Consider the following 13,918-nt stretch of genomic DNA (forward strand, 5'->3'; position numbering starts at 1 on the left):
TTCGTTTTCTGTGGGTAGATTGTGGCATCTGTGTCAATACTTAATTGTAATTTGGTGAAACGTCACAGGGCCTTTCTAGGGAGCGTGAGCTATCACTGCGCCCAGAACGTCAAGTGTCCCGTGCTGGTAGTGAAGAGGCCCAAAACCAGCAGGAACAACTGAAACTCGATCTATAATTCCTGTGTTGTGTCCTAGTCCTAGGTTGTCTTCTACAGAATTATAGAGTTTTATTGTGTATACATTCCTACAATGTGCATATTCTTTGTGTTCTGCCTTGTAAATGGATTGGATCTTAATAATAGAATTCGATTGTCAAAAAGGACACGGTGCTTGACCTCATCATTAAGCAGCGTATAATAAAATAAAATAAAAATGTGAATGGGCTTATCGAAAGTTTCCATCAGCTGTCGACAGAGACTGACCAAATCAAAGAGAGAAGACCGATAGAGATTGATGGCATTATCTTAAGACCATAAGCAGAAGATCCAGACTCTTCAACAAGTGCGATTGATCTGAAAATGGACGTTTGCCTTCGTTCTGAGAACTCAAATCAGTCAAAATGGATATAGATGCAATCAGTCACTCAAAAGTCTTGGGATCAGCCTTCCTACAATTCTCTCCCTCTCTAAAGAAATGTCCTACATCTATATTGTAAAGACAGAAAAAGAAAAATTTTGAAGGCACCAAGCTTATGTCGAACCCAACTGGTCAGCTTTATTGCTCTGCCTCTCTCTACAACTCATCCTGTGAACAGCATAAAATGACGAAGATCAATGAATGCAACAAACACAGAAGAAAGTGCAGGAATTTTAGGTTCATGACCATGTCAAGTGAAGAATTATACCTTTACTTCGTCCTTGGTGTCAGCAGACTCAGCACTCTCATCTGCCTCTGCTTTAATTTCGGAATCAGAATCGTCGTCAGCATCATCGGCATCAGCATCGGCATCATCTTCATCCTCAATCTGGAAAAAAGATGTGTACGGTTAGAACCTTCCGATAAATAACATTCGGAATCTTTTAAAGAGCAGGTATAAAAAAGGCTTACGTCAGAATCTACTGGCTCATCCTTGGCTTCCTGGAAAGAGATAAACAGAGGTCAGATAAAGGGGAACAAACCATGTGAATATAACCTCTCTCTCTTCTGCGCCTGCCCGCGCACACATATACACAAGTACATCGAGTCTGGTCAAGAACCCTAAGCTATGCAGGAAAAAATATGCAAATAGATAATACTCAGCATCACAAACATAAATATATAGTGATCTCCTGTCAACTCACTAATTTTTTCAGTATATATTCACTTGCTTATTTGTGAAAAGAGTGCGTTAGACGATTCAGGTAGCACTAAATCATGAAGCAATATAATCTTAAAACTTCTATGATTCTTCCTATTTCCCAAAAAGTATTGAGTTATAACAGCTCTATGTTACCTTTTCCTCTCTTTTCTTTTCAGCCTCGTCAGATGCTGCCTTCTCAGCCTGCGAAGGAAAAAGAAACACCATAATTAGTCTATACTCATACTATTTCCAGAAGTAAAAATTATAAATAGCAAAACCACATACATCCTTGTTCTTGCTCCATTTTTCTTCAGCAACATTCCTGGCATACTCAGGATTATCACATATCGAGAAATTATAGAACAAGGTTCCAGATTTGATCTGACAAATCAGGCATAGAGTAATTCAAAGTTTGAGCTCCTGGAACACTGGCAGAAAAAATAACAAGATCACAGGCACAGGCAAATTACCTGCCATAGTTCAATCCCAACATACTTCAAGTAGGGGAAAACAAAGAGCTCCGGGGCTAGCAACCCCGGCTGACCCTCGCCCCATCGTCAACAATGGTGGGGCGGCGGCAGCAATGAGGGCCTCCTCACCATAGAGGCCCTTGTTGATTTGCTCCAAAATCCTTTTTTTTTTTTTAATAATTAATTTAATTTAATTTAATTAATATTTATATTAAAAATCAAATTTATGGGCAAAATGACGTATTGCTGAGTAAGCATTCCAATGAGTCACGTGGATTGGTTTTATAATTGAAATAATGCAATGTCGGATTTCTGACTACCTTTGTTGGAGTTGGCACTTAGGTGTCCATTTTTTTTAAATGCCACTTAAATGTTTTTTTTTTTTTGGAAGTTTTGGCACTAAAGTGTTCGCTCATGCCAAGTTTTGGCACTCATGGTGTATGTTTGCCCTCGTCCTCCTCTATGCAAAGCCCCTTTGATCTGCCTACAGGTAAAAAAACTAAACACCAAGATGGTCTTCTTCTTCTGCTATGGAGACCATCTCTTGCGATTCTATTTATAGAGCGGTTTTGACATTTTTTATTTTTCATCTTGTTCTTTGTTCCGGTACCTGTTTTCTTCATAGTGGCCCCCATGGAGAGGTACAACAATGAAATGGCCGACTGTTTTATGGCTAAGGCTAAGAAGATCTGCCATGATTTTTGTGAGATAAGCTCTTATTAAGGCATAAATTTCTAAATTTCAATAAGCGAAATATCTAAGGGATTACTGTGATGGTTGACCTGGGTATGGTTGCTGTTATTGGGGACAGGTCGAGGTGGAGACGAGAGGGAGAATGGGGATGCAAGAGATGTGATCTACCGCGGGGCGCAGACCGCGGGGCGCAGAAGTTGGTACCTGATGTTCTGGTTATGGGAAGCCATGGTTACAGCCTTATCGAGAGGTACTTCAAATACTCATTTTGTTTAATTACTCAAAAACTCCTGATACCGACTCTAACGCTAGACCATTGCCTCAGAGGAAAGACATGCATTATGTAGCCCTAGATTTAGAAATGCTAGCATTGCAAGTGTGGGTGAACGGTTTTATGATAGGTAGGTTCTAAATTATTGTTGTAAGTAGCATTTAAGAACTGGGCCTAACTTTAAATGTAATCATTATTGTTTTGGAAGAAAATATCATGTAAACAATTTGTGGTATGGTGGCTAAGAAAGTAATGGATTACCTAAATTTTTGGGTTTGAAACCCATCTCTAGCATATCTAACATTTCTTTATATAAAAAATGAAAAGTGCAAATGAAAATCGGTCCAGTTGCTCCCCCTTGAAGGTTGTCCTCACCTATATGTGGGCAATCGAAAAGTCTGGAGTGTTTGATTGACTATTTAATGATTTATTCTTGTTAGTAGAATGAGGGGAAGTGATAAGGTTTAGTCTTAATTGTAAATTTCTTTTTTTTTTTTCGGTAGGTAGATTGTAGTATTTGTATGGATATAGACTAGTGATTGGTGAAATGTGGCAAGGCGTGAGCTATCACTATGCTCAAAATGTCGAGTGCACTGTGTTGGTAATGAGGAGACCCACATCCAGTAGGAATAACTAAAACTCGAATCTGTAAAGTTTGTGCTTGGGATCTTCTTTGGTTGGGTCCAACTCCTAGGTTGCCTTTAAGCGCTTTGTCAAGTTTCATTGTATATACTCCTACATTGTCTAGTGTCCTCATTGTTTCTTACCAAGGCTTTTTGTACATACATATTCTTCGTGCGTTATGACTTGTGAATGGATTGATTTTTTGTTAATAAAATTTTTTTGACATTTAAATTTTGACGGACCTATTTAATCATTCATTAATTACATTAAAAAATGGATTAACTTTTAAGCCTTAGAAAAAATAATTTTCATTAAATTGCATTGCATATAAACATTAGGAGCATTTGCATTACTAGTATTAAAGTTAAAAAAATTTAAGAATTTTAATATTTTAACTTTTATAGCTATTTTAATATATATATATATATATATATATATATATATTTTAAAGTGAGACCCACCTTCTTTTTTCCCTCTTCTTCCTCTTTCCCGTAGCCCTCCCTCTCCCTCGCGCTCTCACGCGTTTAGCAGAAAAAGGAAAAGATAGAAGGCTCGTGCGAGCAGAAGGACAAGAGAGCAGAGGGCAAATCATCTCACCGGAGTGGGTGGTTGGGTGCAGACCGGCAACGGCAGCTGGCGTCACAGGAGGCCATGTGCGCCGGTGGCAATTGAAAGGAAAGAGAGGTAGAGAGAGGGGGGGCAATTTTACAGAGGAAGGAGACTGAGAGGGAGAGAGGCGCGTAGAGCGAGAGCCGAGATGGAACGGGGAGCCAGAGTGAGCTGGGCGCGGCCACGCACAAACTCCGTCCGATGACCACGCCCTGTCGATGTCTTCAAGTCGAACGGGTAAATCTTTCTTATTTCCCTCTTTTTTCTGCCCTATTTTGGGGCACGCCGGGCTGGAGCTCGCGACCGTCTGGCTCACGCGAACTCCGGCCCCGTCCATCCCTCCTTTGGTTGTTGTTTGTGTTTCGTTGTCTGTCTGGCGAGAGTCCCGGTTTGGGTTTGGGTCCTTGGTTGAGTCGGAGACCTTACGATTCGTGAGCGCCCTTCACCCATTCGTCGAAATGCTTCTTCAGTGAGATCTAGTTTTCATCCTCCCGTTTTCAGCCAAAACCGAGCGTCCTTGAGTTGATTCGTTCTCTCGAGGCGGGTGTCGTTGAGTTCGCCGTTCCGGGCGTCGGTCGTTTCGCCATATTCTCGCCACGGCCATCGTTTGTTTATGTTTGCGCGTGGCCGAGGGCGCCACGGTCGGGGATGTCAGGTTCCGGCCTAGGAACGACGGCCTAGACGGAGGGGTTGACTCAAGGTGGCCGTGTTCTACTGCTTGGTCCGCGGCCGCCATGGTGGTCTAATGGGAGAACGGTAATAATTCGAACAATATCGAATCAACGCAGCGGAATAAAATAATCTCCCCTCTTATGTAAACATAATAGGAATTGATATAGTATAGTAAAATAAATATCAAGCACGCGAACACAAGACGATTTTTTACGTGGAAAACCTCCTCGATGTGAGGAGATAAAAAACCACGGGACCGGAGTCCACCTGAAAATCTTCACTATCAATAAAATTGTTCTTCTCTAGCAAATACTAGAGGTACATAGCAGTAAACACCTCAAGAACATGATTCTTGGCAATACACATGAACTTCACAAGAGATCAAGGATAAATCTGACCAAAAACGCAGGTTTTGATCAATCCACGAAAAACCTGATGTATGGAGCTTCAAACGAAAATCAAACCGTTCAGATTCGATTAAATTGCGCCACGAACATGCTGACAAAATTTCAGCTTAATCGGACCACGAATCGACCTTCGACGCCAGCTTGATGTAAATCAGATATTGTCCCAAACCCCAGATTTTCTGCTTTCTCTTTTTCTCTTGTTACTATTTCATTTTCTGCTGCTACATCTTTATATAGATAGTGAGAAACTATATTTCCTCATATAACTTATTATATGGGCTCAAGCCCTTTTTGAGCTTGCAACTCATTGGGCTTCCTCCACATAGGAGAAAACCCAGCTAACAAATCTCCCCCTCACGACAATGTGGAGGGATTCACCATCCCTGCTATCAAACGGCAATGTTCAAGCTTCTCTCTTGGTAGAGTCTTCGTCATCATATCGGAGCCATTATGATCCGTATGAATTTTCTCAAGTTCCAACAACTTTTCATCTAGAACATCCCTTATCCAATGATATCTAACATCAATATGTTTTGATCTAGAATGAAAAGATGAATTCTTACCAAGATGAATTGCGCTTTGATTATCACAAAATAACACATACCTCTTTTGCTTGAACCCAAGTTCTTCTAAGAACTTCTTCATCCATAGCATCTTTTTACTAGCTTCAGTCACTGCAATAAATTCAGCTTCGGTTGTAGAAAGTGCAACACACTTTTGCAATCTTGACTTCCATGATACAGCTCCACCCGCAAAAGAAATCAAATAACCAGAAGTAGATTTACGAGTATCAATATCTCCTGCCAAGTCGGAATCTGTGTATCCAACTAACTCAAGTTTCCCGGTCCCGAAACTGAGTTTCAAATTTGAAGTTCCCCGAAGATACCTCATAATCCACTTCATTGCATTCAAGTGCTCTCTACTTGGATTTGACAAATAGCGACTAACAACGCTAATTGCATGTGCCAAGTCTGGGCGTGTACATACCATCGCATACATTAAGCTTCCTACAGCTGAAGCATATGGAATACTTTCCATATCTTTCTTCTCTTTATCAATCGTAGGACTTTGCATCATATTTAACTTAAAGTGGGCAGCAAGAGGAGTACTAACCACTTTAGCCTTGTCCATGTAAAATTTCTGAAGGATCTTCTCGATATATTTCTCTTGCGACAAAAATAACTTCTTAGCATCTCTGTCTCGGGTAATTCTAATGCCAAGAATCTGCTTCGCCGAGCCCAAGTCTTTCATGGAAAAAGACTTGCTCAACTGTTTATTCAATAACTCAATTCTTGAAGCATTTCTGCCAACAATCAGCATATCATCAACATAAAGCAAGAGAATAATAAAGTCATCATCAGAAAATTTTTGGACAAACACACAGTTATCCGATGAAGTCTTCTTATAGCCCTGTTCTGTCATAACTGACGCAAATTTCTTATACCACTGTCTCGGTGCTTGTTTTAGGCCATAGAGACTTTTCTTCAATTTGCACACATAGTCCTCTTTCCCTTTCACTTTGAAACCCTCAAGTTGTTCCATGTATATCTCTTCCTCCAAGTCACCATGTAAGAAGGTCGTTTTAGCTAGGGGTGAGCGGTTCCCGGTTCCGGTTCGGTTCCGTCCGGAACCTGGAACCTACCCTCCGATACAGGTTCCTCAATTTTTGGAACCTGGAACCTACCCGTTAGAATCGGGAACCTGGAACCTACCCGTTAGAATCGGGAACCTGGAACCTACCCGTTAGAATCGGGAACCTGGAACCTACCCTGTCACAGGTTCCAGGCCGGTTCCAGGTTCCGACAAGTTCTTTTTTTTTTTTTTTTTTCATTTTCGTAATGGGCGATTTTCAGTTCCAGTTCGTCTCCGAGCAGCGTCTTGTCCCTGTTCGACGGCTTCAAGCTCACGTCGTTGAGCTCGACCCACTTCGTCCAAGTCCTCCACTACGCCTTACGATCCGTGAGGCACTTCGGGAAAGCCATGGCTCGCGAGATGGAGGCGGCGAACTGGAACCTCGACGAGGCCATCCGACTCATCGAGTCGCGAGCGAGGTTCGCGAAGCTCGGCCACCGGCACTTTGCCATTGAATCGTTCGTGGCCAGATCGATCTTCGAGGGCTTCAACTTCCCCAACTTCACGCTCGCGAACGAGTCGTCGTCCATCAAGGAGCACACTCCCCAACCTTCTTCGACTAGTTCAAGAAGCTCAAGTCCGTCAGCCCCCGAGCTTCATCGCGCGGAACCGGGCTCGCCGTTGGCTAGGTTCGCCATGGCCAAGTACCTGCAGTTCGTGCACGCGAAGCATAAGATTCTCACGCTTCATTCAGGAGGCCTTGTAAAAGAAACAGCATGCCAATAAACTATTCAACCCAATAGAACCAGTAAACCCCAACAGAATCGAGTAACAATGCATCTTTCTGCAATCTTCATTTTTTCCAAATTTTGAAATGAAGGTTGAGCAACTGTCAGTGTTGCTCATAGTAATCTGTCACTTGAGCAAAAATGTGGAGGAAAACCTACCGTCTTGTCGAGCTCGAGAACTCGTAGAGCTTGCCCCTCGGGAAGACGATGATGAGTGCAACCTCGGCGTTGTAGAGGACGGAGAGCTCGAAGGCCTTCTTCAGCAGCCCATTCCTGCGCTTCGAGAACGTCACCTGCCTGCTCGTGTTGTTCTCTATCCTCTTCATCTGCGTCTTCCCCCTCACCATTTCCCCCCTCCTCTCTCTGTCTCGCTCTCTCAAGCCACAAAAAACAAGAAAGAGATCGGAAGAAGAAGAAGAAGAAGAAGACGAAGAAGAGCAGGAACTGATCGACGGCGACAAGCGCTCGATCGAAGCTCCGAATCGGAGTGGCCATGGAACGGAGGGCGTCGCGCGGATCAGGTCTCGGAAAGCAGGAGATCAGAGACGGCGCCGAGAGGAGGCGCTCGTTGAGAAAGAAACGGAGGATTCTAGAGAGAGAGAGAGCAATCCAAGAAACCCTAGGCGATTCGGAACTGGAACCGGAAAGAGAAGAGAGGGAGAGAGAAGAAAAGAAAAAAAGTTGGGGGGGCAAGAAGTGACGTGACGAGGGAAAAGGGGAGAAAAGAAAGAGAGAGAAAAAGAAAAGGGGAAGGGGGGAAGTATTCGCAGAGGGGGGGAAACCATGTGGGCGGGGGGGGGGGGGGGAAGAAGCTAGGGTTTTTTTTTTTTTTATTTGAATTATGACCGGTTTCCGGTTCCGGTTCCAGTTCCTATAAGAAACCGGAACCGGAACCGGAACTCCCGGTTCCCAAAAAAATAGGAACCGGGAACCGGAACCGGTCTCCTTGGAACCGGGAAACCGAACCGGACCCTCCTCCGGTTCGGTTCCGGTTCTCGGGTAACCCGGGAACCGTGCTCACCCCTAGTTTTAACATCCATTTGTTCAATTTCTAAATCTAGGCTAGCTGCCAAGCCTAGTACCACACGGATATAAGACATTTTCACTAGTGGAGAAAATATATCATCAAAATCAATACCTTTTCTCTGACCGAATCCCTTAACAACCAATCTAGCTTTGTACCGTGGTTGTAAAGTATGTTCAGCTTGCTTCAACCTATATACCCACTTGTTCTTCAAAACTCTTTTACCTTTAGGTAACTTCACCAACTCAAAAGTATGATTATCATAAAGTGACTGCATCTCATCTTGCATAGCATCGAACCAATTGCTTTTGTACTCATCTTCTATTACTTATGCATAACACTCTGGTTCACCTGCATCAGTCAATAATACATACTCATCTTCAGAATACCTGGTGGAAGGTCGTCGGTCTCTAAAGGATCTTCGGACTGGAACATCCAGTGGAACATCTAATGGAGCCTCTGGTTCAGGAATAGTATTATCTATTTCAACATGTTCAGGAACATGTGCGTTATTTGGAACATTGACTTCCTGCTGCTATTCATCAACATGTGTAGGAATATTTGTAAGAGGAACTGGATCTAAATCAACCAGATTATCACTAACCTGTGGTGCTGAAATCATCTTCGATTTCTCAATATCCTCTATTGTTTGATCTTCCATAAACACAACGTCTCTGCTTCTTACAATTTTCTTTTCAAGTGGATCATAAAATTTGTAGCCAAGCATATCCTATCCATAACCAATAAATATGCACTGTCGTGTTTTCACATCAAGTTTAGACCTCTCATCTTTGGGAACATGCACAAATGCTTTGTAGCACAAATGCTTTGTACCAAATACACGCAAATAATCATAAGAAACTTTTTTGCCTGTCCAAACTCTATTAGGAACACCAAACTCTAAAGGAACGCATGGAGTAAGATTTAATATATGCACAACTGTACTTAAAGCCTCACCCCAAAAGGATCCAGGTAGCTTTGACTGTGAAAGTAAGCATCTTACCCTTTCAACCAATGTTCTGTTCATTCTCTCAGCTAAGCCATTTAACTAAGGCGTCTTGGGAGGTGTCTTTTGATGTCGAATACCTTGTTGTCTGTAGTATTCATCAAAAGGTCCAATATATTCTCCCCCGTTATTAGTTCTAATGCATTTCAATTTCTTTCCAGTCTGTCTCTCAACTGAAGCCTGAAATTGCTTAAAAGCATCTAACACTTGATTTTTAGTTTTCAAGGTATAAATTCAAATTTCCTTGAAAAATCATCTATGAATGGTAACAAAATAAAGAGAGCCACCAAGTGATTTTGTTTTCATAGGACCGCAAACATCAGAATGCACTAAATCCAGTATACCTGACTTTCTTGAAGGAGGGGAGCTTTAAATGCAACTCTGTTCTGTTTTCCTGCTAAACAGTGAGCACACTTCTTTAGCACTGAACTTTTCAATCCTGAAAGGAGCTTCTTCTTGGCCAATATTTGACAAACCCTTCTCACTGATGTGACTGAGCCTCTTATGCCATAACTCAGCTGCATCTTCGCTATCTACTGCATTAATTTTGTATGTGGACAACTTTGCCTGCATAATGTATAACGAAGAATATTTTTCACCTCTAGCCACAACAAGAGAACCTTTGGTGAGCTTCCATTGACCATTACTGAAGGTGCTGCTGTCACGCCTGAACCTCGAGCGCGCGCACAACCCTCGGTGGTCGATTAGAATTTCGCGACGTTCCCAGGACTCGTCGTCGACCTTTTCATTTTATTGCACATGCGGAAGCGAAATTAACTAATCCCCTGACAATGACAAACATGGGATAGAAAAGCAAGACAACCATTTCAAATCAAATACACTTTTATAAACACTTCGAGCTTATACAGAAGGTCTATGTCATAAAGAATTACTGAGCCACCTATGCTCCTGACCCTTCCGCTTCAAGCTCCTGGCTCTTCACACTAGGGACATGAAAATGGTTATTCAATAACCAGTGAGATATAATCTCAGCGAGTTCCATCCCTAAGCCCCGGTTAGTACACCAACTCAACCCAGGATATCTATCCAGAACAACCCCACCACATGCAACAACCAACAGTCGATTCACAACAACCTTACCTGGTATGCCATACCCTGCACGTTATAATTCAGCACAATACACGCAATGCAACATGGCCATTAGATGATACATTTCATCAATCACATATGAGTCGCATCACAAGCGATCTCACCTGGCCATTGCCACACCCTGCATGTTATCGATTCATAAACGCGTGCCATAAACAATGTGCTTAACTCACGTATGACCGAAATCGCAGATGCCATGATTCTCATGCATTCTTGCACATTATCACAATTCAACAATATCATGCATATACTCAATGCATACAACAATTGAAACGTCTTATCCACTCAATTAATCACAGGGTCCTGATTATAAGACCGAAATCATTATGACACGTCCCATACCGTGCCACACAATTCCGTCCCATAATCCAGCGTGTCAATCAACACCCAACATGCGTTCCAATTGTTATTCACTGCCACTCAAGGGCATAGCCTACTCACAGTTCGGCTAACTACTGACATTAATGTCAGGCATCGTCTCCCCCCATGGAGCACGGCTTCGGTCACTACGTCGACGGCATTCCCGAAGGAGCATCGTCTCCCCCCTTGGAGCACGGCTTCGTCACTACGTCGACGGCATTCCCGAAGGAGCATCGGTCCATTCGGCCCAGCCTCTACTGCGACCGGCATCCATTGCGCGGGCATCCCTTATAGGGGCACGTCCAGCTCAACAGCCCGGGACGGTTTCCTCTTAACCAACACACGACAATTCAATATCGGCCCAGGACACTTTGCATTTCACTCAAATGCCCGATTAAAATAGTAATCCTGGCCTCTTTCCTTCGTATTAAAAACATCTGAGAACGTAATCGTGCGTGGGCACACGTTAATTCGAACCAGAAAACTGATACTTTCCTTTTTCAAACCCCACTGTTCGATATAATACTTAAAATCCATTTTCGGTGTCAAAACCCGACACCCGGGATTTTCTGAATAAATACCAAATTTCCAATCACCACACAATTGCACAATCATCACTCAATTCATGCAGATGCCCATGCATTTTCACATCCATTTACTTCATAGACTCAACACATATGAATTTAGACACTTTTTGCATTCTGTACGAACAGTGCACGTGAACAGTAAATCGTGAACAGTAAATCGTGAACAGTAACTCGTGACACAGTCAATGGTGAATAGTGTCGCATGAACAGTAATTTCCAGAATTTAATAAACTATAAATTAAATTCAGAAATCATTAAAAGCATTAATTAAAGCAACCATCAATTAATTAAAGCAACCATCAATTAATTAAAGCCAATCATACTTAATTAACCACATAAACCACATTAAGCAAATAAAGCAAGATTAGGCTAGACTAATTTAATTCATCCATCTAACCACCTATCTAGGGCTAATACAACTTAATTAAATCACTTAAACTAGAATTAAACTAACTAAACCAACCCTAAGCAAGTTTAGGCACTAATCGAAGGATTAGGAGCTAAACTCACCCGTTAAGCGGGCCGGAAACACCGACGCGGCGGCGACAACGGTGGCTACGCACCGGAACCTCAACAACGACGATCCAAGGCGGCCCCAAGCTCAACACAACAACCACAGCTCGGACTCCCACTGAAAACACTGAAAAACAGCCCTGCCGGAGGAGAAACGAGTTGTACGGCTTGGCCGGAGCTCCGGCGAGGAGGGTGGCTGGCACCCGGTGACACAGTGGGGTCTTGGTCTTGCTGGAGGTTGGGATGAGCAAAGGAACGGCTGGAATGGAAGAAAACGGGCTGCAAAGTCGAAACAGGCGAAGCAGGGCGGAACCAGGCGGTCCGGCGACCGGGCTTCTTGAGACGGCCGTACAGGACGACCGGAAGCTCCGTTCGGGACGAAACTGGGCTCGTTGGAACGGTCTGTCTCTCCGGTCACGGTGATAGGTGGATCGTTGGCTGATTCATCCGGGAAGACCACTTTTGACTCGATTCTTTGACGAAGGGTCAGCTGGAGCAGAAACTGAAGGAGAGGGAAAACGAGGAAGAGAGGAGCTCGTCCGCTTGGAGGTCGAATGGGGGAGAGAGAGAGTGATGGAGGGCTGAGAGCACTCCTCATTAAGGCCATTTAATGGCCACTTCAAGTCCCCATGCATGACATCATCAATTTCTCTCTCCTCCTTTGCCCTTATCCACTTGCTTTTAGGGCAAAATAGTCATTTCACTTTGCACCAATTTACCAATCTGACCTTGGGCTGAAATTGGTGGATGGGCCTAGGAATTGGGCTTGGCCATGAATAGAAGTGGGCTTGGGAATTGATTGGGCTTTGAAATGGTTAAGGCTTGGCCCATTGGCTTAGAAGATGAATAGTTGGTTTGGCCCAATGGGCTAACTTGCTTGACTTAGGCCCATTTGGTGGCTGTCCCAACTTTGGGCCTAGGGCCCACACTGGCTTGGCCCGGCCCACGACCTCACGGCTTGCTTCCTTGGTCCGAAAATCCATTTTTTCCAATTGCTCGGCTTAACTGGCTCTGTCGACTGTCTGAAGTAGCTTCATCCAAAGTCCGTCCCGGGACATTCCCGATAATTCGAAGTCCAATCCTAAGTTCTCTTGCCATGTCAATTTCGCCCAATGCCATTTTGGTAACAACTCAGACTGACGGGTGGCTTTGAGGATTCACGCGTGACCGACTCGTCCAAACCACGTTCAAGACATCTCGACGCATGGACGTCCTTGACTGCATGAAATTACGGAGGATAGATTCTTATTTCAAAGTACACGATTATTGAGGATCGACATAGGGTTGTTCGTGATTCGATAACAGTAAACGGAATCACCCGTCGTTCCATTATGTTCTGTCCGCGAATCGACTTTTAGTCGTCCTTAGAATCGGCCTGCTTATCTACAGGATCGTCCTCACGTAAATCTCATGGTCAAGTCGTTTTCCCAGGTCAAGTCCTTTAGTCGTACGAGTTCTGTCCTCATTAGCCTTTCCCCTCAAGGTCAGTATCTCAGGAGTGATCAATTCCGAGTGAGATCAACCAACAATGCATTGACGAAATTCACATCCATTCATTCCTCAAAGGACTCGAATTTCAGGATGTCACAACTCTTCCCCTCTTATAAAAATTTCGTCCTCGAAATTTAAACCTTCCCAAATCCTTAATAAAAAAGGTGGGGGTACAGTCATCTCATCGAATCTTCTCTTTCCCAGGTTGCTCTTTCTGTACTGGTTCTGTCAGATCACTTCCAATCTTGTCCAAACCATTCTGGATCCAAACTGCTTAGAACTTGCCCACTTTTGCAAAAATAAAAGTTGCAAAAATTTGGTTCTTTTTTTTTTCTTTTTTTTTTTCCACAAGGCGGCTAACTGCCGCGTCGGGGATTCGAACTCCCGACTTTGGACCACTGCTTCACACCCGGATACCACTCAGCTAAAGGTGCCGACGGTG

This window comes from Rutidosis leptorrhynchoides, unplaced genomic scaffold (genome assembly GCF_046630445.1).
Source record: "Rutidosis leptorrhynchoides isolate AG116_Rl617_1_P2 unplaced genomic scaffold, CSIRO_AGI_Rlap_v1 contig618, whole genome shotgun sequence".
NCBI classification, from domain to species: Eukaryota; Viridiplantae; Streptophyta; class Magnoliopsida; order Asterales; family Asteraceae; genus Rutidosis; species Rutidosis leptorrhynchoides.